Consider the following 27,315-nt stretch of genomic DNA (forward strand, 5'->3'; position numbering starts at 1 on the left):
GATAAATATTTATCATGTTTTGTTTTGGGGGATAAATTCTGCAAAATATTTTAAGAGATTACTTTGCTTTTAATATAAAAGCATAAATCAAATTAGTCTTTTCTGGCCGAGAAATTAGGGATGTCACAGTTGGTATCAGAGCATTAGTTTAATCGAACTAGGAATTTGTACGATTTCTAGACTTAAACTTAGAATGCTAAGTGATGATTGTGAGATAAGTGTCTACCATATTTTAGACACGAGCACTAGTACATTTTAGGAAAGATGCCTAAAATGCATTTATGTGCTAAATGCTATATGTTTGCCATAAATTCCATTGTTTGTTCGGATTTATGGTCTGTTGCCGACCAGATTTGGAAACCTTATGTTTTTAGGATTCTAAGTGTACGACTACGATATTAGGACTAGAATGTGAACGTTTCTGAGTGATATGGATGATTTAAATATATATATCATGAGTAAGCATCTAAATTCACCTTATTCGGTGTATAGATCAAAAATGGCAAGAACTAGAAGTGGAGTTGGATATGCAAACGAAAAAAGGAATCAACAACCTCAACCACCAACGATTGAGCAAGTACCTGTTGCAGTAGCAACACCTGAGCCAATGACAATGGCCGTAGTGCAAATGATGATTATAACGATGTGCTAGATTGTCAAATGGAGGAAACTAGACGTCTGCTTCAGCAGAATTGTGAAGAACTTACAATACCAATTGAACAGCCCGAATTGAATTAAGGTTATTCGGAAAGAGGAAACTTCAGTGAGATTGTTGTCCAAGGAAACTCACCTATAGATAGAAGAAACAACCAAGATGGAGGAAATGATGGACTTGGATGCATGTACAAAGATTTTTTAACTTGCAAACCATCGACCTTCACTAGAAAAGAAGATCCGATAGCATTCATGGATTAGATCTCGGAGATGGAATGCGCCTGCATAACATGCGGTTGCAAGGGAAAACTACAAACCACATATGTAGTACGTCAATTCAGAAGTTGTGTTATTCATTGGTGGAACACTTTGGGGAAGACCATCAGCCCCAACGAGCCGCTACAACTGACATGGCCAGAGTTCTTAGTATACTTTGAACGCAAGTTCTGCTCGGCCCAAAATCTACTAGAGCTAGAGAACCAATTTCTGAAATTGAAAAAGGACAACATGTCCATTGATGAATACACCAATGCCTTTACAAACAAAATGGAGTTTGTTTTACACATCGTTCAAGACTAGCTGACAAAAGCTGACCGGTACGCAAAGGGACTTCCATGGGAGTACGTTGTGCTAGTACGACAGGCACCTGCTCTGGAGGCAACTATTTAGGCTACCAAATCTGTTTTGAAAATGATCAAGGAAAGAACCGCCAACAAGGTTGAAGTTGGCGAAAATAGAAAGTTTTAAGGAACTTTAGTATCACACCCCGAAAACCAAAGGCGGAAACATTTCCGGGGCGGACTCCGCGTTGAGTATCAATTCCATTGCACATAGTAAGCAAAGTAAACAACCATTACATTACATATAAAAGTTTACATTTGTTTTAAAAGTAAAGTTGTACATGTGTGATACATAGTATATATGAACAAATTAAGACGTGACTTCAACGCACTCCGTCTTCGACAAAAGGAATCATCGGGTACCTGTCTAATGCGGACCTGATAATACAAGCAGTTTAAAAATTAGCATAAAGCTGGTGAGTTCATAAGCGGTTTTGTTTTCTGAAATTGTACAAGTTCCTTTCTGTTTTCTGAAAAAAGTTTCACACCAAGAAAATCCAATATTTTCTTAAAAGTAATGTTTAGTTATCTGTTATATTACAATTGTAGTTATGAATAGTTGTTACACCAGGAAAATCCTATATTTTCCAAAAAGTTGGTTATCAAATCAGAAATGTAATATAAAAGATGTATACTAAAAACATGTTTACCCTTGTGTATTGTATAGTTTAGATATCCGATTTGTTACACGTTTCTGATTATGTACAAATTTTATCCCCAGGAAAATCCCATATTTTCCTGAATGTTTGTGAAATGTTAACGAATCTGGAAGAAATGTACAAATGTCTACCATGCTTAAAGTGTGTGTGTGTGGAGTCTCTTGAAAGTCTGATTACCCTTAAATGTACCTTAGTTTTAACACATATATAAAACTAATAATTAAGTGTAAAGTGTTCATAATCTTGATTGCGATTCCTTAACCATACTTTAGACTAGATATGAATCGAATCGAGGTCAATATCTTTTTATGACTTTTGTCACCCTTGAACCTTGTGGTTCGGCTGTAGCTAGCAGCCAGGTGCGGGATAGTCGGTCCCGCATAGATCTATACACTCAAGTCACGTTCTCCCTTCTGGAGATTCTGGTTACATGGATAGTCCTCCACTCTCGTGCTAAGGGGAAGTGTTACAAAGGACGTGTCTCCAATCTTTAAGATTACTCTTTACTCTCGTATCTAGGGGGAGTAGTATCTATGACTGACTAAGTTCTAATACTACCTGTCCTTCACACTCGAATCTAAGGGGTGTTTTATTAAGGACAATACAAATGTTTTATGATTTCTTTCAGTAAAGGTGTGAACAATCAATTGTGAAGTATAAAGTATAACACTATATAATAAGAATAGAAATAGGTTTGAAGAACAATTATACAAGTTAAATCGTTTGTTAATAGGTTTTCAATTCTTAAAAGTGTACGGATTATGAAACCATTCAAATGAAATAATGAATTTAAGTACAAAATATTCTTGTACTTTTGCTTGTATTCACCCCTGAAAACATTGAAAAACATTGAAAAAGGGTAGGGGTATGAACTCACTAGACGAGAAAACATGTTGGTTCGGATGCTAAGTGTCGGTTCGGGGCTTCATAACGCGCGAGGTTCCTATGTAATATGAAATGATATACAAAATATATCTAATTAGATTTTTAAATCACTAATTAGATATGATTATATACTCCATGACGCGAAAACACTTCAAAATAAGTGTTTGGAGTGACCCGGGTGACATTTAAGGACGTGTGGGACTTAGGAAATGAGTTTACTCTTCAAGAGTAAACTCCTTATGGAGTTTTCAGCCCTAAACACTTTAAACACATGAGTTCACGGACGTGAACTCATGGTTGAGGGTTTTATGGTGCTAAATGGTTAATAACACTTGAGGGATGATGGGATAAATTTATCTAAGGGTTAGGAATGAATTAAATCACCAAAAATACCATCAATTGGGAGTTTATGGCCCTAAACAAGGCATTTACGGCCGTAAGCTCCTATATCCCTCTTAGATTGATGATTTAATTGCCTTAGACCAATCACATGTGATTCAAACAATTTTTACAAGCCTTAGGATGAATTTTAGGCACCATTTGACGTATGTTTATGAGTTTACGACCCTGGAACCTATTCTTGGGGGTTTATGGCCGTAAACTCTCAAATGGAGAGTTTTTATCATGTTTAAGGTCCTCAAATTGATTTTGGTTGGTTCTAGGATTTATTCCAAGGCTAATGGTGTGTTTACATGGCTTTTAAACACTTGAAAATGAGTTTACTCTCCATGAGGATGAGTTTATGGACCAAGCATGCTCTTGGGCAGTAAACTCATGTTTACTCCTCAAAAATCATGATTAAGGTGTTCTATGTCCGAACTGGTAAGCTATAAAGTCATATCTAAGTCCCAAAGTTGGTTTGGAGGGGTTTTAAGGCTCAAAAATCCAATTTATTTGAGTTTACGGCCCAAGCATGCTCCAGGGCCGTAAACTCGTGAAGATGGTCCTAAATCAAAGTTTAAACACAAATCTGAAGGTTAATGATGCTATACTATGAGTTAAGGAAGTTACCTTAAAGATTTGAATCCTTAAATCAATGTTTTTGGACTTAGATCTTTGGATTGAAGAGAGAGGTTAGAGAGAGCAAAAGCTTCAAATGGGAGATTAGACCACTTTAAATAGTGTTCAAGATTTGGACATGGTGGAATTCTACCCGATACCGACGTTAGACGTGGCTTTTGGTCACACCCGACCAAGTTGCCGTAATCCGGCGGGAATGATTCTAAAAATTTTCAAATCAATAATTTGGGCCAATTTCATGAGTTCCTAAGGGGTTTGGACACTCATTAGATTATAATAATGATATAATTTTGAATAACTTAGCCGAAAAACGAAACCGGAACGAATTGCTAAAAACGGGTCTTACGAACGAATTGGGTTTCGGCGATGGATAACTTCGGGTTGTTACATTATCCCCCCATTAGAGGGAATTTCGTCCCGAAATTCAAAGATTTGGATACAGATCATGAAGTGAAAAGAGAGATGAGGATGAATCTACTGCTTCGGGTCTTCACGCTCCTAAGTGGAATCGAGTCTCCGCTTCACATTCCAGCGAACCTTCACTACTGGAATGCGGCTTTGTTTCGTACGTTCAGCCTCTCAATCCATGATCTCAATTGATTCTTCCATGGAGGTTCGGGTTTCCATTGATTTCGATCTCATCAAAGGGATTACTAGGGTTTCGTCAAGTCGACACTCCTTATGAACAAAGATGTGGAATACCAGATGGTTGTTGCTGAGTTCTGAAGATAGCTCAGAGAGGGCTATGGAATTGATTCCTAACGAGGATCTCGAAGGGTCTAATGTACCACGAGTTAAGTTTTCCGCACTTCCCAAGACGTACTATGTCTTTCTAGAGTAAGACTTCCAACAAGAGGGTACATCTTCATATGGTAGAGTAGCTAAGGGTTTGATGATTCTAAAGGAAATTTCTAGGTGGGTATGCGATACTAGCGGGCAGGACCCAAGAATTGACGGGTTTTCTATGGGTATCTCCGGTGCCGACTAATTCTCTATCGCCTTAGTTTTTGGAAAGGTCCACGGGTATGACTGCCTTGCTTATCTACATGACTAAGGAAAATGATTTGACCGAAGGGAACCACTACTAACTCGTAGTGATCATATCAAGCCCTGATTGCTGTCTTGGACACCTCATCCTCACTGAGGTTTGGCTACAAGGTAGTTTCAGGGATTGGGTTGATACAAGACATGACTAGACGGTCGGAAGGAATTTTCGGGAAATCTTCAGGAAAGACATTAAGCAAAGAGTTGCAGACTTTCCGTTCTCGATGATCACACGGACGAGGAATACATGGGAAAACTTTTTAAGCTTTGATGCACGAAGATCATGAGAGTCGGGTTGGAGGAAAGTTAAGACAGATTGCTTTCTCGAAACCAAGAATAACAGCGTGAATGAGGCTCGGTCATTACATGCTGAAGATGGCATCAAAGCATTTCATGAAAAATTTGCCATTAGATCGAATGGAAAAGAATAATTGTCCGGATTGAGGATACAATCTATGGATATGACGTTAGCGTTCTTCTTCCCACTTGTTAACCATCTCGACGGTACACGTTTTCGATTACTAACGAAGGACAGAGTTTAGAAAGATTTTTGAATGGATGGTTAGCAAATTTCTTTCAGCATTAGAATCGAAAAGAATCACAGGTATAAGATTCATCGAGGGGAAATATACCTGTGACAACGGTGGGATCGGTGGCTGTCTCCTCTCGTCCTATCGCTAGAACTCTTCCGGTGTTGCCAGATGTTACTGCCTTAGCGCAGTTTCGCTTGTAGTGTCTGACTTCTCCGCAACCATAGCAGGCCTGACCAATGCCCACTCCGGAAGCTTGGCTGGTTGATTGAGTTGGTGTCTTACAGTTTTTCGCCGTGTGACCCTTTTTGCCACAACTGTTGCAAAACACCTCTAGACATGGGCTGGAAGTGAGGTGATGATAGTTGCACTTGTCACAACTAGGAAGGGTTCCAGCATACCTAATGGAAGGTTTTCGAGCTGAGGATCCAACAATAGAAACAACTACAGGGGAAGTGGCAGCGTGAACTGCCACCGTTTGTTGCTTCTTCGAAGACTCTTGCGATATTTGACTTTCTCTCTTCTTCCCAATTTTCCTTTTTTCGCCACTCCTCTCTGTCGGCTCAGTAGTGGTAGCTGCTTCCTCAAGGTCATCACTGTGATTAATTAAGGTTTGTGCTAAGCGTTTGGTGCTATCGTATGTATCTGGCCTTGCGGCTAGGACGTTTCCTTTTGTTGGCTGGGTCAGCCCCCAAATGAATCTCTCTATCTTCTTACTCTCCAGGGTAACCATTCCCGGGCAGAGTAATGCCAAGTCATCGAACCTGGAAGTGTAAGCGGCGGTATCAGAACCCTTCATCTTCAGGTTCCAGAGTTCGTGTTCTAACTTCTGTATTTCGCCCCGAGGGCAGTACTTAGCCAGCAGAAGTTCCTTCATAGCTTCCCAACCCATGGCATTGGCTACAAGTAAGGTTAAGAATTTGACTCGGCCATTCCACAAAGTCAGGGCTTTCTCGATGAAGGTGCAGGCGGCGAACTTTACCTTATCAGATTCTGAACAGGCACAAATTTCAAAAAGAGATTCGATTTTCTCGAACCATCGGGTAAGGGAAATGACACCTCCAGTGCCATCAAAGGACGTCGGTTTTGCATTCATGAAATCTTTATAGGAACCCTTTTTTCGGTGTCCCTGGTTACTTTCCTAGTTTTGAGGTTGGGGACCACCTCTTGAACTACCGGGGTTCATTTGTGAAATGGCGGCTATCACTGCGGCAGTAACAGCTGCCTGAAGCGTTACAAGATCAATTTGAGGAGGAGGTGGTGGCGGAGGGTTGTTGGTCTTTGTGCTGGGTCTCTTTCTTCGAGGCATCTTGATCTAAAAAGATCAGGAAACAAAGGATCATAAGTCCTCTAAATTGAATCAAGATATATGGAACAGGAGATATCTTATTAAGACAGATATATGGTAATCTATTAAGCGATAAAGCAGGAAAGAGTTAACAAAGCAGATTAGCTATCGCTAAGGGAATGATCGAGGAACAACGCTGAAATGAGAATTTCTATAACGAGTTTGGCTTGAGAAATACTCCCATAGTATTTCATGATTCGCTGCAGCGATGGCTCGTTGTTTGGGTATTGGGTAAGTTTTAGGCATGCCGCATACCACAGTCACTCCCAAGCACATGTTGGCCGTGTCTCGAATGAATATAGTTGGCCAGGCTATATTGATCCTAGACATGACTACATAACTGCCCAGGTTTAACTGCAGTACACAACACCCATTTACTTATGTTTTGTTCTACTTGTAGTTACGGATCTCGACGGTTCGGTATACTTATATACTTTCGAAAATACTTATATTTTGAAAGATACTTTTAGTTCAGATCACTTAGGACCTTTAATGTTTATAGTCTTATACCATGTAAGGTTTGGTATACTCAGTTCACTATAAACAAGAGCTCTGATACCAATCTGTCACACCCCAAAAACCAAAGGCAGAAACATTTCCGGGGCGGACTCCACATTGAGTATCAATTCCATTGCACATAGTAAGAAAAGTAAACAACCATTACATTACATATAAAAGTTTACATTTGTTTTAAAAGTAAAGTTGTACAAGTGTGATACATAGTATATATGAACAAAGTAAGACGTGACTTCAACGCACACTGTCTTCGACAAAAGGAATCATCGGGTACCTGTCTAATGCGGACCTGAGAATACAAGCAGTTTAAAAATTAGCATAAAGCTGGTGAGTTCATAAGCGGTTTTGTTTTCTGAAATTGTACAAGTTCCTTTCTGTTTTCTTAAAAAAGTTTCATAGCAAGAAAATCCCATAATTTCTTAAAAGTAATGTTTAGTTATCTGTTATATTACAATTCTAGTTATGAACAGTTGTTACACCAGGAAAATCCTATATTTTCCTAAAAGTTGGTTATCAAATCACAAATGTAATATAAAACATGTATACTGAAAACATGTTTACCCTTGTGTATTGTATAGTTTAGATATCCGATTTGTTACATGTTTCTGATTATGTAAAAATGTTATCCCCAGGAAAATCCCATATTTTCCTGAATGTTTATGAAATGTTAACGAATCTGGAAGAAATGTACAAATGTCTACCATGCTTAAAGTGTGTGTGTGTGGAGTCTCTTGAAAGTCTGATTACCCTTAAATGTACCTTAGTTTTAACACATATATAAAACTAATAATCAAGTGTAAAGTGTTCATAATCTTGATTACGAGTCCTTAACCATAATTCAGACTAGATATGACTCGAATCGAGGTCAGTGTCTTTTTATGACTTTTGTCACCCTTGAACCTTGCGGTTCGGCTGTAGCTAGCAGCCAGGTGCGGGATAGTCAGTCCCGTATAGATCTATACACTCAATTCATGTTCTCCCTTTTGGAGATTCTGGTTATAGGGATAGTCCTCCACTCTCGTGCCAAGGGGAAGTGTTACAAAGGACGTGTCTCTAATCTTTAAGATTACTCTTAACTCTCGTATCTAGGGGGAGTAGTATCTATGACTGACTAAGTTCTAATACTACCTATCCTTCACACTCGAATCTAAGGGGTGTTTTATTATGGACAATACAAATGTTTTATGATTTCTTTCAGTAAAGGTGTGAACAATCAATTGTGAAGTATAAAGTATAACACTATATAATAAGAATTGAAATAGGTTTGAAGAACAATTCTACAAGTTAAACCGTTTGTTAATAGGTTTTCAATTCTTAAAAGTGTACGGATTATGAAACCATTCAAATGAAATAATGAATTTAAGTACAAAATATTCTTGTACTTTTGCTTGTATTCCCCCCTGAAAACATTGAAAAACATTGAAAAAGGGTAGGGGTATGAACTCACTAGACGAGAAAACGTGTTGGTTCGGATGCTAAGTGTCGGTTCGGGGCTTGATAATGCGCGAGGTTCCTATGTAATATGAAATGGTATACAAAATATATATAATTAGATTTTTAAATCACTAATTAGATATGATTATATACTCCATGACGTGAAAACACTTCAAAATAAGTGTTTGGAGTGACCCGGGTGACATTTATGGACGTGTGGGACTTAGGAAATGAGTTTACTCTTCAAGAATAAACTCCTTATGGAGTTTTCGGCCCTAAACACTTTAACCACATGAGTTCACGGTCGTGAACTCATGGTTGAGGGTTTTATGGTGCTAAATGGTCAATAACACTTTAGGGATGATGGGATAAATTTATCTAAGGCTTAGGGATGAATTAAATTACCAAAAATACCATCAATTGGGATTTTATAGCCCTAAACAAGGAGTTTACGGCCGTAAGCTCCTATATCCCTCTTAGATTGATGATTTAAGTGCCTTAGACCAATCACATGTGATTCAAGCAATTTTTACAAGCCTTAGGATGAATTTTAGGCACCATTTGACTTATGTTTATGAGTTTACGGCCCTGGAACCTATTCTTGGGGGGGTTATGGCCACAAACTCTCAAATGGAGATTTTTTTATCATGTTTAAGGTCCCCATATTGATTTTGGTTGGTTCTAGGATTTATTCCAAGGCTAATGGTGTGTTTACATGGCTTTTAAACACTTGAAAATGAGTTTACTCTCCATGAGGATGAGTTTATGGCCCTGTTGGGTTGAAGATTTGCTCAAGTGTTGCGTCGTTGGGCTCGAATGTTTATTTATTTTATTTGTATTCCGGTTTGGGCCTGTCCAACCGAGAGCCAATTATGTTTAATATATAAGTATATGCTTGCATGCATATTAGGTTAACGATTATTCTAGAGTGTAACTATAGTATTACAGATTTCTTTGATCGTTCTTGTAACCTACCAATCCTCTACAGTTGATGTTCTTAATCGAGCTCTTCTGAGGATTTTGTTTAATTATTCGACACGTTTGATTCACTCTTGTTTCGTTTTTATTTTCGTGTTCTTACAGTTTTATATTTACTTACCTGTTTCAGATCTAATCGATCTTCATAGATTAAAGATTTTTAATCTCATCAATTGGTATCAGAGCAGGAGGCTGTGTAATCGATACACATCTTTTCTGTGAAAAGGTTTCAATTAGGGTTTTTCCGCAACTACCAATATTTATTGAGTCGTCATCTCATTATTGACGTATCTTGATATTTATTGTCTTGCCCTAATCTGCTTTATTACAAGTCTGATCTTTGAACAGGTTTTTTCGATCATAATGGACGAGTCGCAATCAAATCCAATCAATATTTCTAACAGCATCGGTTCAACCACGAAGATTCCAATCCTATACACCCATGACTATGAAGTATGGGTGCATCACTTCGAAGACTACGTGATTGGACCTGAGGATAATGGGTACCTCATATGGGAAGCCATCATTAATGGACCGTTTTCTCATTCTGCAACGTCCAGGATTATTAAGACACAAAAGGAGTACAATGATCTGCTGAAGGATGTTAAGGATATTGCACAATATGAAAAAGACAAATTCCAGTGCAATATCAAGGCATTAAGGTTGATCAGATTCGCTCTTCAGTCCGACACCTTCAGGTTGGTCAGCTCATGCACAACGGCAAAGGAAGTTTGGGATAGACTTCGCGAACTGTATTCTACAAACGAGGATCTTGAACATTCTATCCAAACCTTGCTCTTATCTGAGTTTGGAGAATTCAGGCAAGGAGCCGAAGAATCAGTGACCCAGACGTTCGATCGCTTCAATCATCTTCTCAGCAAGATGATCAAACATGACATCGAAAGGAAGCTTATCGAGCAGAAGGTTACGTTCTTAAATGGTCTAAGGTCTGAATGGAGAGCAGTGGTGTCTACAGTCAAAGCCCATGAGCAGTTTAAATCATACTCCTTGGCGAAACTGGTGAGTATTCTCAAATCCCAAGAGAAAATTGTGCTGCAGGAGAAGAACGTTGTTTCAAGCCTTGGTTCGTTGGCCTTCCTATCAAAAAGTAAAGTTGTGATGGAGGATGAAGACCTCAACTTGGAGGAGTATGACCTCACGTCTGAGGATTATGCTATGATGGTGTCCAATCCTAAGAGGTTCATAAAGAAGAGATTCCTCAGCAATAAAAACCGAAACTGGCAGGGGAGTTACAGTTCAGAAAAAGTTAACAATGAACCGAAGGTTGAGGAGCCCAAGAAGGAACCGAAGGTGGATGGCGATTCCGGAGTAAGCTGTTACTACTGTGGTGGGAAAAACCACTATGCTAAAGATTGTGTTCTTAAGAAGATGGCTGAAAAGGATGATGAAAAGGATGAGGAAGCTGTGTTGCAGAAAAGGCTGGATGAGTTGAGAAAGAAAAAGTCTACCGCTAACCCTTCTATTAATGCTCTTATTGTGCAGGGTTCGGTTGCTGATGACGAGTTTGGTAGCACAGAAGTTTGGTCTACCGACTCAGAAGACGATGAAGTGAGGAAGCCTACTCATGGAAAGGCTTATGTGGCAAAGGAGGAGAGTAGTGGAGGAAGATGCTTCATGGTGTCTGATGTATCTTAGATGAGGGGATACAACACTGATGGTGGAAGCGATGAACCGAAGGGGCAAGAGGACATGTACTTTATGGCCAAACCACTCAGCCAGCAGTTCAATGAGCTTGATGAACTGATAAAGAAGGTACAATCGGTTTTCATTTCATTTAAAGTACCACACTCCTCATATGAGAAAGAACTAAAAAATGTTAATACAAGAATTTCTCATCTAGATAGTAGCTTAACTCAAACTCAAGTCACCAATTCTAACCTAACTGATCAATTAAGCAGGGTGTCTTCGAAGAGTGAGGAGCGGCGGATGTGGATCGAGATGAAGGAGTCTGAATTAGTTAAAATAAAAGACGAAAACATTTATTTACAAAGAGACAATTTAAAGTTGTTAAAACAGCGGAATGTTTTTTGTTTAATTGCTAAACGTCTATATTCTAATATTACTCAGCTTCACTTGGACTGTGAAATAGGCCAAAAGATCCATCGCATGATTTTGCCCTTCCTTGAGTTTAAGGAGGATGAGATCGATGCTGAAGCCTATAATTGTGAGAGTGTGATATCGTCTGATGATATCAACCCGACCTACATGTATGGACTGGACAAAATTGAGTCCTTCATTAAATCCAAGGACCACAAGGACATGCTTAAAAACCTTTTGGATGAAAATGATAGACTGAAACTGAGAACCGAAACCATACAAAAATTTGACTCTTTAAACGCCAACTTGAGCTCAGAAAACAAAATTGATGTTGAAAATGCATCTGAGCTTAACGAGGACGACAACATGAGTGAAATTTCTGTAGAGGACATGGTTGACTGCTCAGAATTTGTTAAAAGCGTACCTGAAAACCACAAGAATCTTATTTCTGAAAATTCAGTGGAGTTCGCTCGATTGTCCCAACAAAAGTCCCCGATCTTAGCAGAGAAAGCAGTTGTGTATCAAAAGGTCAGGACCACTCCAAATCAAGTATACAAGGTCACTGGAGTAACCGAACATCAGACGGCTGAACTCACAGCTATTGTAAACGAAGACAATGCTGACGGTTGTGATGAGTACTTCTGGTCAGCTCCAATAGATAATGCAAACGAAACGGTGGGCTTATCTGAAAGGACCTCCTGGATGAGTAAAGGTAGATACATACCTAAACCGTTGAATAAGCCAGATAATTTCGATGAGCCAAGCACCAGTGGTACGAAAGACATTCCTCAGGAGGATGAAAGTTCGGCGAAAGAAGACGTTCCCTCTACTCCCTCAGCTCAAAGTGAAACTCCTTCAGTTCAAAAGGAACCAGCCAAGGAAAAACCGAAAATGAAGGCAAATATTCATCATTAACCAAAGCAGATGAGGAATAAGAAACGTGAGAGCAACCAAAGATACAGGAAGAATCTCTCTAAAAGGAGGCAATTCTGGCAATCTCAGAATGCATACTTCTCACATCAAGACAAGAATCTGAAGTATGAAAATAATCCTGTCGGAAAGCCTGAGAGCCACAATAACCGAAAGCCAAGGTTCGATTCACAAGAGAATACCAACCGAAACCAAAGGTTCGGTTCTGAGAATGACTTCAACCGAAAGCAAAGGTTCAGTTCAAAGAACGATTCCAACCGAATGCAAAGGTTCGGTTCTGAAGTCAAGAGAGAACAAAACTCTAAGGTCGGTCCCTCCAATGATCAAAAGCAAAAGGGTCACCTAGAGTCTCCAGCCAAGAAGTCCTCTCATTCCAAACCCACTCCTTCTAGTTCTTCTAGTTCTTCTACTTCCACCAATTCATCTCCATCTTGCTCTAAAGCTAATTCTGTTCGTTCTCAAAAATCTTATTCGTCAGCTGAACAAAAGGGCAAACAGAAGGTCAATGAATCCAAACCAGAGTCCAAACCGAACGTACCCTATCCTAATAAGATAAAAGTTTTTACCATTAAAAAGAAAGATGAAACAACACTCATAAAACGAACATATCTTGTTGACATCTCTCTTACTGTTCCTGTTCCCATGAAAAGCTCACGTGGACCCAAGAAACTTTGGGTTCCTAAATCTGCTTAATTTTTGCAGGTTATAAGTGACGAGCAGTTCGACGAAGAATGGTACATCGATAGTGGCTGCTCACGTCACATGACAGGGAGGAAAGAGGAGCTCAGGGAATACAGATCTCTTGCAAATGGTGGCAATGTCAAGTTTGGAAATAACTCTTTCGGCACCATAAAGGGATACGGGATGATAACAAATGGTGACTTTACTATAAGGAAGGTGGCTTATGTGGAAGGACTCCAACACAACCTCATCAGTGTATCTCAGCTTGTTGGAGGTACAGGTCTCAAAGTCTCATTCGATGATGAAGGTTCTGAAATTATTGAGAAAAAGACAAAGAAAGTAATTCTCAAGTCGGAGCGAAAGGGTGAAATGTTTCCTCTAAACCTTAAACCCATCAAAGGAAACCCAGCTATATGCCTGTTATCAAAGGCTCAATCTGACGAAAGCTGGTTGTGGCACCGAAGACTCTCTCATCTCAATTTTAAAGATATCAACTGACTTGTCACTGGAAGTCATGTTAGGGGTCTTCCATTGATCAAGTTTGATAGAGATCATTTGTGTGCTGCATGCGAAATGGGGAAGCAGAGTCGTCAAAGTCATCCATCAGTAATTAACACAAAAGTTGTTGAACCACTCGAATTACTTCATATCGATTTGTGTGGTCCTTCATCTATCGAAAGCATCGGTGGTAGCAAGTATATTCTTGTTATTGTTGATGACTTTTCACGATTTACATGGGTGTTCTTTCTAAAGCTCAAATCTGAAGCGACTCAGAAGTTGAAAGTGTTTATCAAGCAGATTGAAGTACAGCTCAAGAAGGTCGTTCGCAACATTAGGAGCGACAATGGTCTGGAATTCAAGAACAAGGAGTTTGAAGAGTTTCTAGCAGAAAAGGGAATAAGTCACAACTTCTCAGCTCCCTATACACCTTAACAGAACGGAATAGTCGAAAGACGAAACCGATCTTTGTGTGAAGCTTCCCGAACTATGCTAAGTTTCACTTCCTTACCTCTTTATTTTTGGGCTGATGCTATTTCTGCTGCTTGTTTTACACAGAACAGGTCTTATCTCAACAAGAGATTCACGCTCACACCTTATGAGATACTAAACAACAGAAAGCCCAATGTGAAATTTTTCCATGTGTTCGGCTCACGGTGTTTCATCTTTAACTCTAAAGAACACCGCAACAAGTTCGATGTCAAAGCCGACGAGGGAATCTTTCTGGGCTATTCACTCTCATCCAAGGCATACAGGGTCCTAAACAAGCGTTCGAGAAAAATTGAAGAGACATACTATGTGACCTTTGACGATAGCTATGTCAAAAAGCTAGAGGCCAAAGAAGACACCACTGGGGAAATCTTTCCTCAAACTGGCCAAGTCACAGTCTCGATCGCTATTCTATACGAAAAATTTCTGGAGCTCTTTGATGAACCAGAGAAAGCTTCTCTCTCAGAAGCAGGTGCAGCAGACAACAAGGTAGACCACATGAAACAAATAGTTGAAGAAGCTGCCAAGAGAATGAATGAAGGAGGATCGACTTCTAATGAATCTCCATTCAACAATGCTTCTGTCGAGGGGGAGCCAAGCTCACATGTCGAGGGGGAGCCAAGTTCTACAACTGCATCCGAAGGTGCTTCTCCAACCGAAGGTGCTTCTCCAACCGAAGGTGCCTCTCCAACCGAAGGTGCTTCAACGCCTGAAAGTCCAGCACCACAAGAAATCTCTGAACCTCAAGTTTCTCAAAGCTCATCAATCGAGGGGGAGCATGATGATATGACGCTTGATTATGATAGCCAATCTGAGCCAGAAGAAATGATCAATGCTGAACTAGACCCTACCTTTGATCCAAACTATCCTCCTCTTACCAAATGGACCAGAGATCATCCTATCTCTCAAGTAGTTGGCGATGTCTCTGAGAAGGTTCTGAGCCGATCACAACTGAAGGCAAAACAAACATCCTTATTTTCAAAGGTTGAGTTTTGTATGTTTAACTCATTTGTATCAAAAGTTGAACCGAAGACAGTTAACACTGCCCTCGATCACTCTGATTGGGTTCAAGCAATGCAAGACGAATTGAACGAATTTGAAAGGAACAAAGTCTGGCGCCTTATTCCAACTCCTCCAGATGCTTCGGTTGTTGGTCTCAAATGGGTCTTTAGGAACAAAATGGAAATGGAAGGGAATGTTATAAGGAACAAAGCTCGTCTGGTTGTAAAGGGATACTGTTAGGAGGAAGGAATTGATTATGAAGAAACCTTCGCTCCTGTAGCTAGGCTGGAATCTGTAAGAATATTTCTGGCTTATGCTGCCCACAAAAACTTTGAAGTTTTCCAAATGGACGTCAAATGTGCATTCCTTAATGGAGAACTCGAAGAAACCGTGTATGTGGAGCAACCTCCTGGGTTCGTGAACGAAAAGTATCCAAACCATTGCTATATTCTGGATAAAGCTGTATATGGCCTTAAACAAGCTCCGAGAGCTTGGTATGAAACGCTGACTAAATTCTTAAAGATGTCTAAATTCAAACAAGGTTCGGTTGACCCAACCTTCTTTCGCAAAAAGGAAGGTAACCACCTTATGATAGTTCAAATTTATGTCGATGACATCATCTTTGGCTCTACGAATCCCAGCTTAACAGCTGAATTCAGAAAGTTGATAGAGACTAAATTTGAAATGAGCTCAATGGGTCCTATTAACTTTTTCCTTGGTTTAAATATTAGACAGGGACCCGAAGGCATTTTTATCAATCAGGAAGCTTACACGAAGACTCTCCTAGCAAAGTTTGGTATGATGGGAGACTCCAAAGTCAAAGTCCCAATGGCATTCGGCACCAAGCTAACTCCATCCCTAGACAAACCGGTTGTTGATATCACGCTCTATCGTCAAATGATAGGCTCTCTAATGTATCTTACTGCTAGCAGGCCTGACATCATGTTTTCTGTGTGTTATTGTGCTTGATTTCAGGCAAACCCACGCAAACCTCACATGCTTGCAGTGAAGAACATTTTACGCTATCTCAAGCGAACCACCTCCTTAGGTCTATGGTATCCATCCAACTCAGGCTTCTTCGTTCAAGCCTATTCTGATGCTGACCTTGGAGGATGTGGACTCGACCGAAAAAGCACTACTGGTGGCTATCAATTCCTTGACGGGAAGTTGGTCAGTTGGCAATCCAAGAAACAAACGTGTGTGTCGTTGTCTACTGCCGAAGCGGAATACATAGCCGCTGCTTCTTGCACCTCACAAGTGATTTGGATCCAGAGTCAACTTCGAGACTATGGACTCAATATGAAGAAGATCCCACTATATTGTGACTCTGAAAGTGCAATTAGGATCTGTCATAACCCAGTGCAACATTCTAAAACCAAACACATAGCACTGAGGTATCACTTCATCAAAGATCACGTGGAAGATGGAAACGTCGAAGTTCACTTCGTTAGAACCACTGATCAACTGGCTGACGTCTTTACCAAAGCTCTTCCTGAAGCATCATTCAACAAAATATTGCAAGGGCTAGGTATGATGGAATCAGAGTCAGTACCTCACACTACCTCTCAACCTCAAACGTAAGAAGCGAAACCAACCGAACGTTCGGGTTCGGTTAGATCATCTGACTCGCTCATCACTTCAAAGGTAGTTTTCTTGGTTGTATATTTCTTGTACAAAATTGTTTTTCTTAGTGTTAAAAATATTTTCCAATTGCAAGTCTAAAATCCCTGGTTTCTTAAAATTTTCCAAAACCGAAACCTACCGAAGGTTCGGGTTCGGTTTCTTAAAATTTTCCAAAACCGAAACCTACCGAAGGTTCGGGTTCGGTTTTTCAAAATTTTGTTGAACCGAAACCAACCGAACGCTCGGGTTCGGTTTTTCAAAATTTTCTGCAACCGAAACCAACCGAACGCTCGGGTTCGGTTTTTCAAAATTTTCTGCAACCGAAACCAACCGAACGCTCGGGTTCGGTTTTTCAAACTTTTTCACAACCGAAACCAACCGAACGTTCGGGTTCGGTTTTTCATGTTTTTTCCAAAGTTTTTTTTTGTCTTATTTTTTTCTCTTGCTAATATTTTTAATTTTATTAAATTTTTTTTCTTTTCTTTTATTTAATTATTATTTCTTTAATCAATCTCAAAAACTCCAAAAATATTTTTCTCTTTTATTTTTTCTTGTGTGTTCGTTCGTTTATGGGGGTATAATTGATGAATTACTTAAGTGTCCCTAGAAGCATGCTGCTGTATGTGTCCGAAGCCTCATAAGATTTTGAATAACAGCCTTCATGACCTGGTATACACAAACCTTGTCTTCCCAATAAGGCTACCTCATTTATTCTAATCATGAGCTACCTCACTCTCTTCTCACATGAGTTAAGAGTTTCCTGCTTGGTCCTTAGTTTCGCAGCAGAGGTACTTTATCTTCTTACACCATCTCCATTACACTTCTCCATTACATTCGTTTCAACAACGTAACCCTTGAGACTCTCAGAAATTACCACTGAGGTTTATGGTTACACAACATCTGTGTTTATGATCTTAGTTTCGTGTCACTACGAGCTGAGTGAAACCCAAAATTCAACACCAAATCTGAATTGACGGTGATCAATTAATTTGCTCAAGTTTTCACCAAAGAATTGACGGATGTACTTTCATGAAATCTCAAATTTTATTTTGTGTGATTCCTATGAAATTGTTAAACACCATAACATTTCTTCCCTTGGGATCCAGTTTTTAATTTTTTTTGAGATTTTATATTTTCCAAGCCAATTTCAAATACATTCCTACCTACTTGTTCAACAGACTTCACTGGTCTCACAAGTACTTTGATCCATTTCTTTCTTATTTCAAGATTAGAATTGTTGCATCAAAGCGAAAGCCACCCCAATGTAGCCTAATTAAAAGAAGCCTTTCAACATTTCTTAAAAAGTGTTTGATCGTAATTCAACGGGATTCCACACTAACACTTTAAGGTCTCTCTTAACCTTGTAGGAAGAGATTCGTGCCCGGGATCATCAATTTCATGTCATTATTGCCATCACAGTTAATCCTAAAAAGAGTTGCTTTATTTCTTTTCTTTTTACACTCTTTGCACGAAAATCTTTGATTTTCCAAAATTCCGTTACTTATTAATTTCAGGCTGATTTATTGAATTGGTGGTTCATAATTAAGACGTGGTCAACAATCCTCCACGTGGGCAGTTTATTCAAAAAGATGCGGTTTAAAAGGATAAGACGAAAGGTTGCTGACTCGGCGGGAGTTAAACGGATTGAAATTCAAACGACGGTAAAAAGGGGGCACGTGTGAATTTGAAACTCCCTTACTTTTACTGACATTATGGACGTGTGTGCGAAATCCAAGCGACATCCTTCTGGCATTTAAAGGCGCGTGAGGATTTGAACCATTTTTCTTCTGAAACGGCGCTTGTTGGGTGGCGTGATCCTAGGAAACTGACACTCTCTCTCCTACGTGATCATCACATAGAAGATTTGAAACGATTTTTCTCTCTCCAATCCCTCACTATAAAAGGCAGTATACAATCTCATTTACCTTTTTACTGCTTCCGGATTTTCTAGAGAGCAAAAAATCCCAAAAGCTTCACTGTTCATCTTCTTCTTCTACTACCTTCAACAATGGCAGAATCATCTTCCGTCCATGCTACCTCACAAATCCTTCCAATCCGTCCACAACAATGCCTGGTGATCGACCTCAATCCTCTGGCGTACGACTCCTACATGTCGCCGATCATCGAATGCTTGAAGTATTCTCAAATTGCTCCGGCTCTCTCCAGGATCGAGTCTGTGCCCATGACGTCTCTATCGCAGGTTTATGCGACTGCCTATTATGACAAAGCAGTCGAGCGGGTGTTCTTCGAGATTGCTGAACATAAGACCTCTGTTTCTCGACAACGTTTCTGCACAATGCTAGGGTTGGCTGTTGACCCATCGAGAATAAATCCGGAGACGATTCCGGTTGGGCATTTGTATAACATGTTTTACAATATGGGGTACACGGAGGTCCTCACCTCCGTCGCAAAGTTCAAAAAGTCCTGCTTGCCGCCACAGTGGAACGGCTTGTTTACAGTCCTCTTCAAGGGCTTGTCGGAACGGAGCTCAGGATCCGACGGTGCCAGTCGACTTTTCCTGTCGATCATGTATGCAGTCTAAAACGGGATTAACTTGGACTTTGGGTTGGTCCTATGGCAACAGCTCATCCAGAGCCTTTCTTCATCATCACGACACTCTGAGGTGTCGCTTGCCCGGTTCTGGATTTTGACCACAAAATGGGCAATGGATAAGTTCGACATTCCCACCGCTGCAGGTGCATCGATGTCTTCAATCGGTACGTTTCATACCAAGAAGATCATCGTCTCGGATGCCTCTAAATTTTCGTTCATTGGCTCCATTCCAGAGACAATGTATGGCGACGTGCCCTCTGACAGCAGGCTGATACGGACGATCAAGGAATTCAGGCCAACTGGTCCTAGGGAACTTACACCGGATATGCTCAGATCCATCCACGATGCTGACAAACCGGTGAACAGGGGCAAAAAGGCGGACAAAGGAAAGCAAGCGACCAAAGCTCCTAAGGGTCCTTCTCCCAAGAAGAGGAAACAGCCTAAAGCTGCAAAGTCCCCACAACCGAAGAGGAGGAAAACTCAACCGAAGCGAAAGCTTGTTATTCCCTCTTCTTCGAGTGAATCAGAGAACGAAAGCTCGGGTTCGGACGGCTCTCAAGGAGGCGAAACCCCTCAACGAGGCAACACACCACCTCGGTCACCTACCCCAGAGATGGAACTTCATAATTCACCAGTTCCTTCACCTCCTCCAACCATTCCTACTTCCATTCCGACCATAAACCCCACTACCACTATGCCCCCAACCTCTTTCCCTATACCACCACCCATTTTCACTCATACAACAACAACCACAGCAAAGGTTACAACCAACGTATCTGATACGGGGGTTCATACCAGTGCAACCGAAACCCCACCCGTAACCGAACCACCACAAACTGAAACCCATACAACCGAACATACCTACACTCAACCACCACCCGAAACTACCCCACCCCATACTCAACCTGAATCCTCAAAACCCACAACACCCCCAACTTCACCACCCCCTCCATCTCCAGAAAATGCCTCTGATGGCGAAAACCCTTTCCTTGGTGATGATCACATGACCTTTGATTCGGTCTACTTCAGTCCGTTTCAGGTTCAGAGTGATGAAGAGGATGATGCTCAAGTGACAAAGAAGCATCTTAAAGAGCTCAACGAGAAGGTTGACTTACTTCTCGCCTCCTCTTCCAACCAACAGTCCTCCTTATCTGAAGCTGCTCTTTAAAAGATTGTTGATGCCTTCTCCAGGGCTCAGCATGATTCGGTAGCCTCAGCAACTGCTGCCATAGACGCCTCAACCAAAGCCTGTGAGGCTGCGACCGAAAAAGTCGATAAACTATTCTCCGACGCTTCCATCCTGTTGCAATCCTTACAGGAAAGCGCCGACGCCACAAAGACAACTTTGGAACCGATTGTTCAGCAATTGGCAAAGTTTGTTTCTACGGAGTTGACCTCGTTCGCTACACTTCGCCAATCCCTAAGCGACGACAACTCGGGCCTTCGTGCCTCCATCGATGCGCACCTCGCTAAGCTTCAGGAGGATCTCGCAGCCGAAAATTCATTGATGGACGTTCTGGCGAGCAAAACCACCGCCCTCAAGGTCAAGAGCACGCAACTTTCAAACTCACAACAACAACTTGAAGCTCTTCGATCCAAAAGGGAGGTCATCAAGACATGTGTTTCGGATGTACACGCTGCTTTATCCAACATCCTAGAAGCTCATGATCCGATTCTAAACCATTCGGTGAGGCGAACCCTTTTGAAAAGCTTTCTCCGGCCATGGACCTTCTCAGCAAAATACAAGGCTTACCCAGTTTCGTGTCCATTTCGAAACAAGGGGGAGAAGAGAAGAAGACCGGATCGAAACCACCTCCTTCCTCCAAAGCTACTCACACAACCGAACCACCTCCGACTGGTCAACCTTCGGGTTCGGGTGTGAAGGACAAAGGGAAACATATAGCTGAGGAAGAAGATGAAGATGAAGACAAGGAGACCATTGCTGACATGTTGAAACGAAAGAACAGTCGCAATGTGGATGACGACGTGAATCGTGTGGCGCGAGAGGCTGAAGAAGCCGAACGCAAGCAGAAGGAAGCCCACGATCTCCTCGAGAGCAGGAAGACTCTCTTCCCTGCGTGGACTCGGGAGAGAATGATCAAAGAGGCCGTAGACACTCCCAGCATATTATGGCTCGAGCCGGTAACTTCGTTCGACTGCGATAATTCTGTCGATTCGCAGTTCGACATGTTGTTGACTCAAAAGGCATTCATCTTCCATGCCTTCTCAAATATCTTTGAAGTCCCTCATCCGAACGCTGAGCTTGACAGGGAGCTCATCGACTTTTATCTGGCGGCTGCTCGTCCTCAATATCTAACTTGGAGCGCACAGAAGATAGTAAGCGTTCGTGTACTGAAGCCTTACACCGAAGGTCGTTTCATAAACGTTCGGTTCAAGGTGATTTGGGGATCTGCAAGAACTGCACATCACATCTCCCTGGCGGATTTACCGAACTTAAATCCTCATGATTGGATTGTTCTGCACAACATCCTCTTGATGAATGAAGCTGAATATGGTCCGATTATAGACCATATCAAGAGGATGATTGTTTGCTATATCATGGAGGTTTCCCTGATGGATCAGGAGGTTGCTACTGTCTTCAAGAAGAAACCGAAGATAGCTCCTGTGGGATCAGCCAGTGATCTCAATCAGATGAAGATGGGCAAGATCGACCCGAGACGCAATTCGGTCATGTTCACTAGAGCAGAAGGACAGAAATGTCTCTTTGCTTTAGCTGACAAACATCTCTACACCACTGCTTGTCTAGATCATGTATTATCGATCATTCGAAGGTGTAAAGAGAATACAGTGGATGATATCAAGTACTTCAATGACATGATCTAGTGGTACATCAGGTTTAGGCAGACGATTCTGGCTTTAATCTCTCGTCTGTTTAACACTGTGAAGAAGAAGGTACCTGGCTCCGCTGCTGGCCCAAGTAACAAATGAAGGTCTCGCTCCAATTGACGCAAAGGGGGAGATTGTTGGGTTGAAGATTTGCTCAAGTGTTGCGTCGTTGGGCTCGAATGTTTATTTATTTTATTTGTATTCCGGTTTGGGCCTGTCCAACCGAGAGCCCATTATGTTTAATATATAAGTATATGCTTGCATGCATATTAGGTTAACGATTATTCTAGAGCGTAACTATAGTATTACAGATTTCTTTGATCGTTCTTGTAACCTACCAATCCTCTACAGTTGATGTTCTTAATCGAGCTCTTCTGAGGATTTTGTTTAATCATTCGACACGTTTGATTCACTCTTGTTTCGTTCTTATTTTCGTGTTCTTACAGTTTTATATTTACTTACCTGTTTGAGATCTAATCGATCTTCATAGATTAAAGATTTTTAATCTCATCAGGCCCAAGCATGCTCTTGGGCTGTAAACTCATGTTTACTCCTCAAAAATCATGATTAAGGTGTTCTAAGTCCGAAATGGTAAGCCATAAAGTTATATCTAAGTCCCAAAGTTGGTTTGGAGGGGTTTTAAGGCTCAAAAACCCAATTTATTTGAGTTTACGGCCCAAGCATGCTCCAGGGCCGTAAACTCATGAAGATGGTCCTAAATAAAAGTTTAAACACGAATTTGAAGGTTAATGATGCTATACTATGAGTTAAGGAAGTTACCTTAAAGATTTGAAGCCTTAAATCAATGTTTTTGGACTTAGATCCTTGGATTGAGGAGAGAGGTCAGAGAGAGAGTAGTGAGAGAGAGAAAAATCTTCAAATGGGAGATTAGATCACTTTAAATAGTGTTCAAGATTTGGACACGGTGGAATTCTACCTGATACCGACGTTAGACGTGGGTTTTGGTCACACCCGACCAAGTTGCCGTAATCCGACGGGAATGATTCTAAAAATTTTCAAATCAATAATTTGGGCCAATTTCATGAGTTCCTAAGGGGTTTGGACACTCATGAGATTATAATAATGATATAAGTTTGAATAACTTAGCCAAAAACGAAACCGGAACGAATTGCTAAAAACGGGTCTTACGGACGAATTGGGTTTCGGCGATGGATAACTTCGGGTTGTTACATTATCCCCTCGTTAGAGGGAATTTCATCCCAAAATTCAAAGATTTGGATACAGATCATGAAGTGAAAAGAGAGATGAGGATGAATCTACCGCTTCAGGTCTTCACACTCCTAAGTGGAATCGGGTCTCCGCTTCACATTCCAGCGAACCCTCACTACCGGGATGCGGCTTTGTTTCATACGTTCAACCTCTCAATCCATGATCTCAATTGATTCTTCCATGGAGGTTCGGGTTTCCGTTGATTTCAATCTCATCAAAGGGATTACTAGGGTTTCGTCGAGTCGGCACTCCTTATGAACAAAGATGTGGAATACCAGATGGTTGCTGCTGAGTTCTAAAGATAGCTCGGAGAGGGATACATAATCGATTCCTAACGAGGATCTCGAAGGGTCTATTGTACCACGAGTTAAGTTTTCCACACTTCCCAAGGCGTACTATGTCTTTCCAGAGTAAGACTTCCAACAAGAGGGTACATCTTCATATGGCAGAGTAGCTAAGGGTCTGATGATTCTAAAGGAAATTTATAGGTGGGTATGCGATATTAGCCGACTATTCTATGGGTATATCCGGTGCCGACTAATTCTCTATCGCCTTAGTTTTTGGAAAGGTCCACGAGTATAACTGCCTTGCTTATCTACATGACTAAGGAAAATGATTTGACCGAAGGGCACCACTACTAACTCGTAGTGATCATATCAAGCCCTGATTGCTGTCTGGAGCCAACTACTCCTTTATATCGCATGAATGTGTTAGAAAACTAGCTTTGCCTGTTTATAGATTAGTTAATGCTTTAGTAGTCGAGGTTTCTAGTGGCAAGTTTGTACCTGTTATCCATTGCATGAAAAACAATTTCATCAACTTGAATGGGAATAAGTTCTACGAGGAATTATTTCCAACTGAGTTAAATGGTTTTGAAATCGTGCTGCGAATAGATTGGCTTAGTGCCAATGATGCCGAAATATTATGCAAGAAGAAGATAGTAAAAGTAAACCCACCAGGGAAAGAGTCATTTATGGTGTATGTGATGGGTTTTGAGCATTCTAACACTTCCTAAGTGTACATGCAACCCTAATAACCTTGGATCTATGTTTGTCTAATTATCATGCAAAGTTGAATTCCAAGGTTATATTCCTATCTAGCATACATGGGGAACAATTTTAACTTGAATCATAGATAGAATAACTTACCTTGTTGATGCTTGTGTTCCTTGAAACCTTGTGAGCCTAGCACCCCAAGTGTGATGCCTCAAATGCTTCACACAACACCAAATGCTCTTGGAAAGACTCTTGAGATAACACACACTTCTTAAAATCGGCCAAGCCCTCTTGTTTCTTAGTGTTCAACTTGTGTTGCACTTGTGTAGCCAATTTTGTGGAGAATGGGACTCTTATATAGTGTTGGCACATCTAGGGTTACACCATGTAAACCCTAATGTGTCATGACTCTTCATTTCCATGACCCATGGGTTTGTAACTCCCATGGAGCATCCATGGAGCATCCTATGGGTAGAACCCAACTTGATAATCCATGGAGCCTTTTAGCCCACTATACAAGATATGAACCCATATATTTAATTAGTTATCCTTTGATCACTTAATTAATTCTAAATTAATTCTTTGATCAACTAATCAAATAATATTATTAATATATTAGAACTTATAATATATTAATAATCTCCAAGTGTTATTTCTCTCATTTAGTCTATCCAATTGCATGGTGCCATGCAACCCAAATGGACCATGCCGGGTCGGGTCAAGTACAAGCCCGAAATAGTTATGGACTTAGACACCTTATCCAACAGTCTCCCACTTGGATAAGTCTAATAACTATATCTCTAGTACTTCAGGAACCGACCGGCAATCGTAGCTCTTTCAAGGTCTCTCGGAACTGAGAAGATGATGATACGCCATTTAAGATAAGTGATCATATAATCCTCTGTTCTAGATATCAGCCGGACAAATACATGGAACATTGTCTTGCTTATTGTCCAACATTTGTTTCCCGATTTCCGATTTGTTTGACATAGAACTTAATTGAACACATCAACTTAGTTCTGACCGGGCCCGGTACATGGGTCAAAACAAAATCATCGAGGGGCCCAGATATCAGCTTCTAATCCAAGAAGGAACAGATAAACTTCGACTCATATGTTTGTTCTACCACTTATTGAATTACACACAAAAGTACGTTTTATAACATTGAGTTACCAATGCGGTTTCGTACAGTCAATGCATAACCAACTTGTAAGTAACAAATCATATCTCTAGGTTTGAAGACTTATATGATATTACCGTCTCACGATCACTCGAGATAAAATTCCATGAAGTGATTCCAGTGAGCGTGGGTTGAATCCAATGCTCAGAACTTATGAGCACTCATGATTGTTGTAGCCTTGTCCAAGACCTCTACAACCAAACATGACAGTCTTGATTCATATCTACTTCCAACATATGACCGACTGTGGAGGTTTGAATAATATGTTATACCGAACAAAATTTATTCTGGAAGTCAAAACATGCAAAAAGAAATATAGTAAACGATTGACAAGAGATAGCAACACTTTACTCATAAATAAAACATGTTTTATTCATCATCTAATGTCAATTACACTTTACAAATTTCGAGATTATCTAACTACTAAATCTAATATCATCCTTCAGCCCTATGCTCCGAGCATGCTGAAGATGCTTAACCCGAGTCAATCCCTTTGTGAGGGGATCTGCCGGATTCTCATCTGATGATACCCTCTTTGCCACGAGGTGTCCTTCTTCGATCCGATGTCTTATGAAATGGTATTTTCTGTCGATGTGTCTGGATCTCCCATGATCCCTTGGTTCCTTGGCTAAGGCAACAGCACTTTCACTATCACAGAAAATCTCCATTGGCTCTTTAATAGCTGGTACAACTCCAAGGTCTCCAATGAAGTTCTTCAGCCATATCGCCTCCTTTGCTGCTTCACTAGCTGCAATATACTCTGATTCACAAGTAGAATCTGCCACTGTCTCTTGCTTGGAACTCTTCCAAGAAATTGCTCCTCCGTTTAGGGTAAAGACCCAGCCCGACTGAGAGCGGAAATTATCCCTATCAGTCTGGAAGCTAGCATCACTATACCCAACAACTCTCAAGTCATCACTCCCACCGAGGGTAAGAACCCAGTCCTTAGTCCTCCGCAGGTACTTGAGGATATTCTTTACCGCAGTCCAGTGTGCCTTGCCAGGGTTCGCCTGATATCTGCTAACCATGCTCAAGGCAAAAGCTACATCGGGTCGAGTACACGTCATAGCATACATGATCGATCCTACAGCCGAAGCGTAAGGTGTTCGACTCATTTCTGCTATCTCAGCCTCAGTGCTAGGGCTTTGTGTCTTACTCAACCTGGTGTTACTCTGGATGGGTAACTCTCCTTTCTTGGAGTCCTGCATGCTGAATCTCTTCAGCACCTTATCCAAGTAGGTACTCTGACTAAGTCCAATTAGTCTTTTACTCCGATCTCTCAAGATTCTTATCCCTAGAATATAGGCAGCTTCACCAAGGTCCTTCATAGCGAAACACTTCCCAAGCCAAGACTTTACTTCCTGCAGGGTTGGAATGTCGTTTCCTATGAGTAGTATGTCATCCACATACAATACCAAAAAGCTAACTATACTCCCACTAGCCTTGACATACACACAAGATTCATCTTCACTCCTAGAAAAGCCAAATTCCTTGACCTTTTCATCAAAGCAAAGATTCCATCTGCGAGGTGCTTGCTTCAA

This window comes from Lactuca serriola, chromosome 1 (genome assembly GCF_051521515.1).
Source record: "Lactuca serriola cultivar US96UC23 chromosome 1, Lser_US96UC23_V15, whole genome shotgun sequence".
NCBI classification, from domain to species: Eukaryota; Viridiplantae; Streptophyta; class Magnoliopsida; order Asterales; family Asteraceae; genus Lactuca; species Lactuca serriola.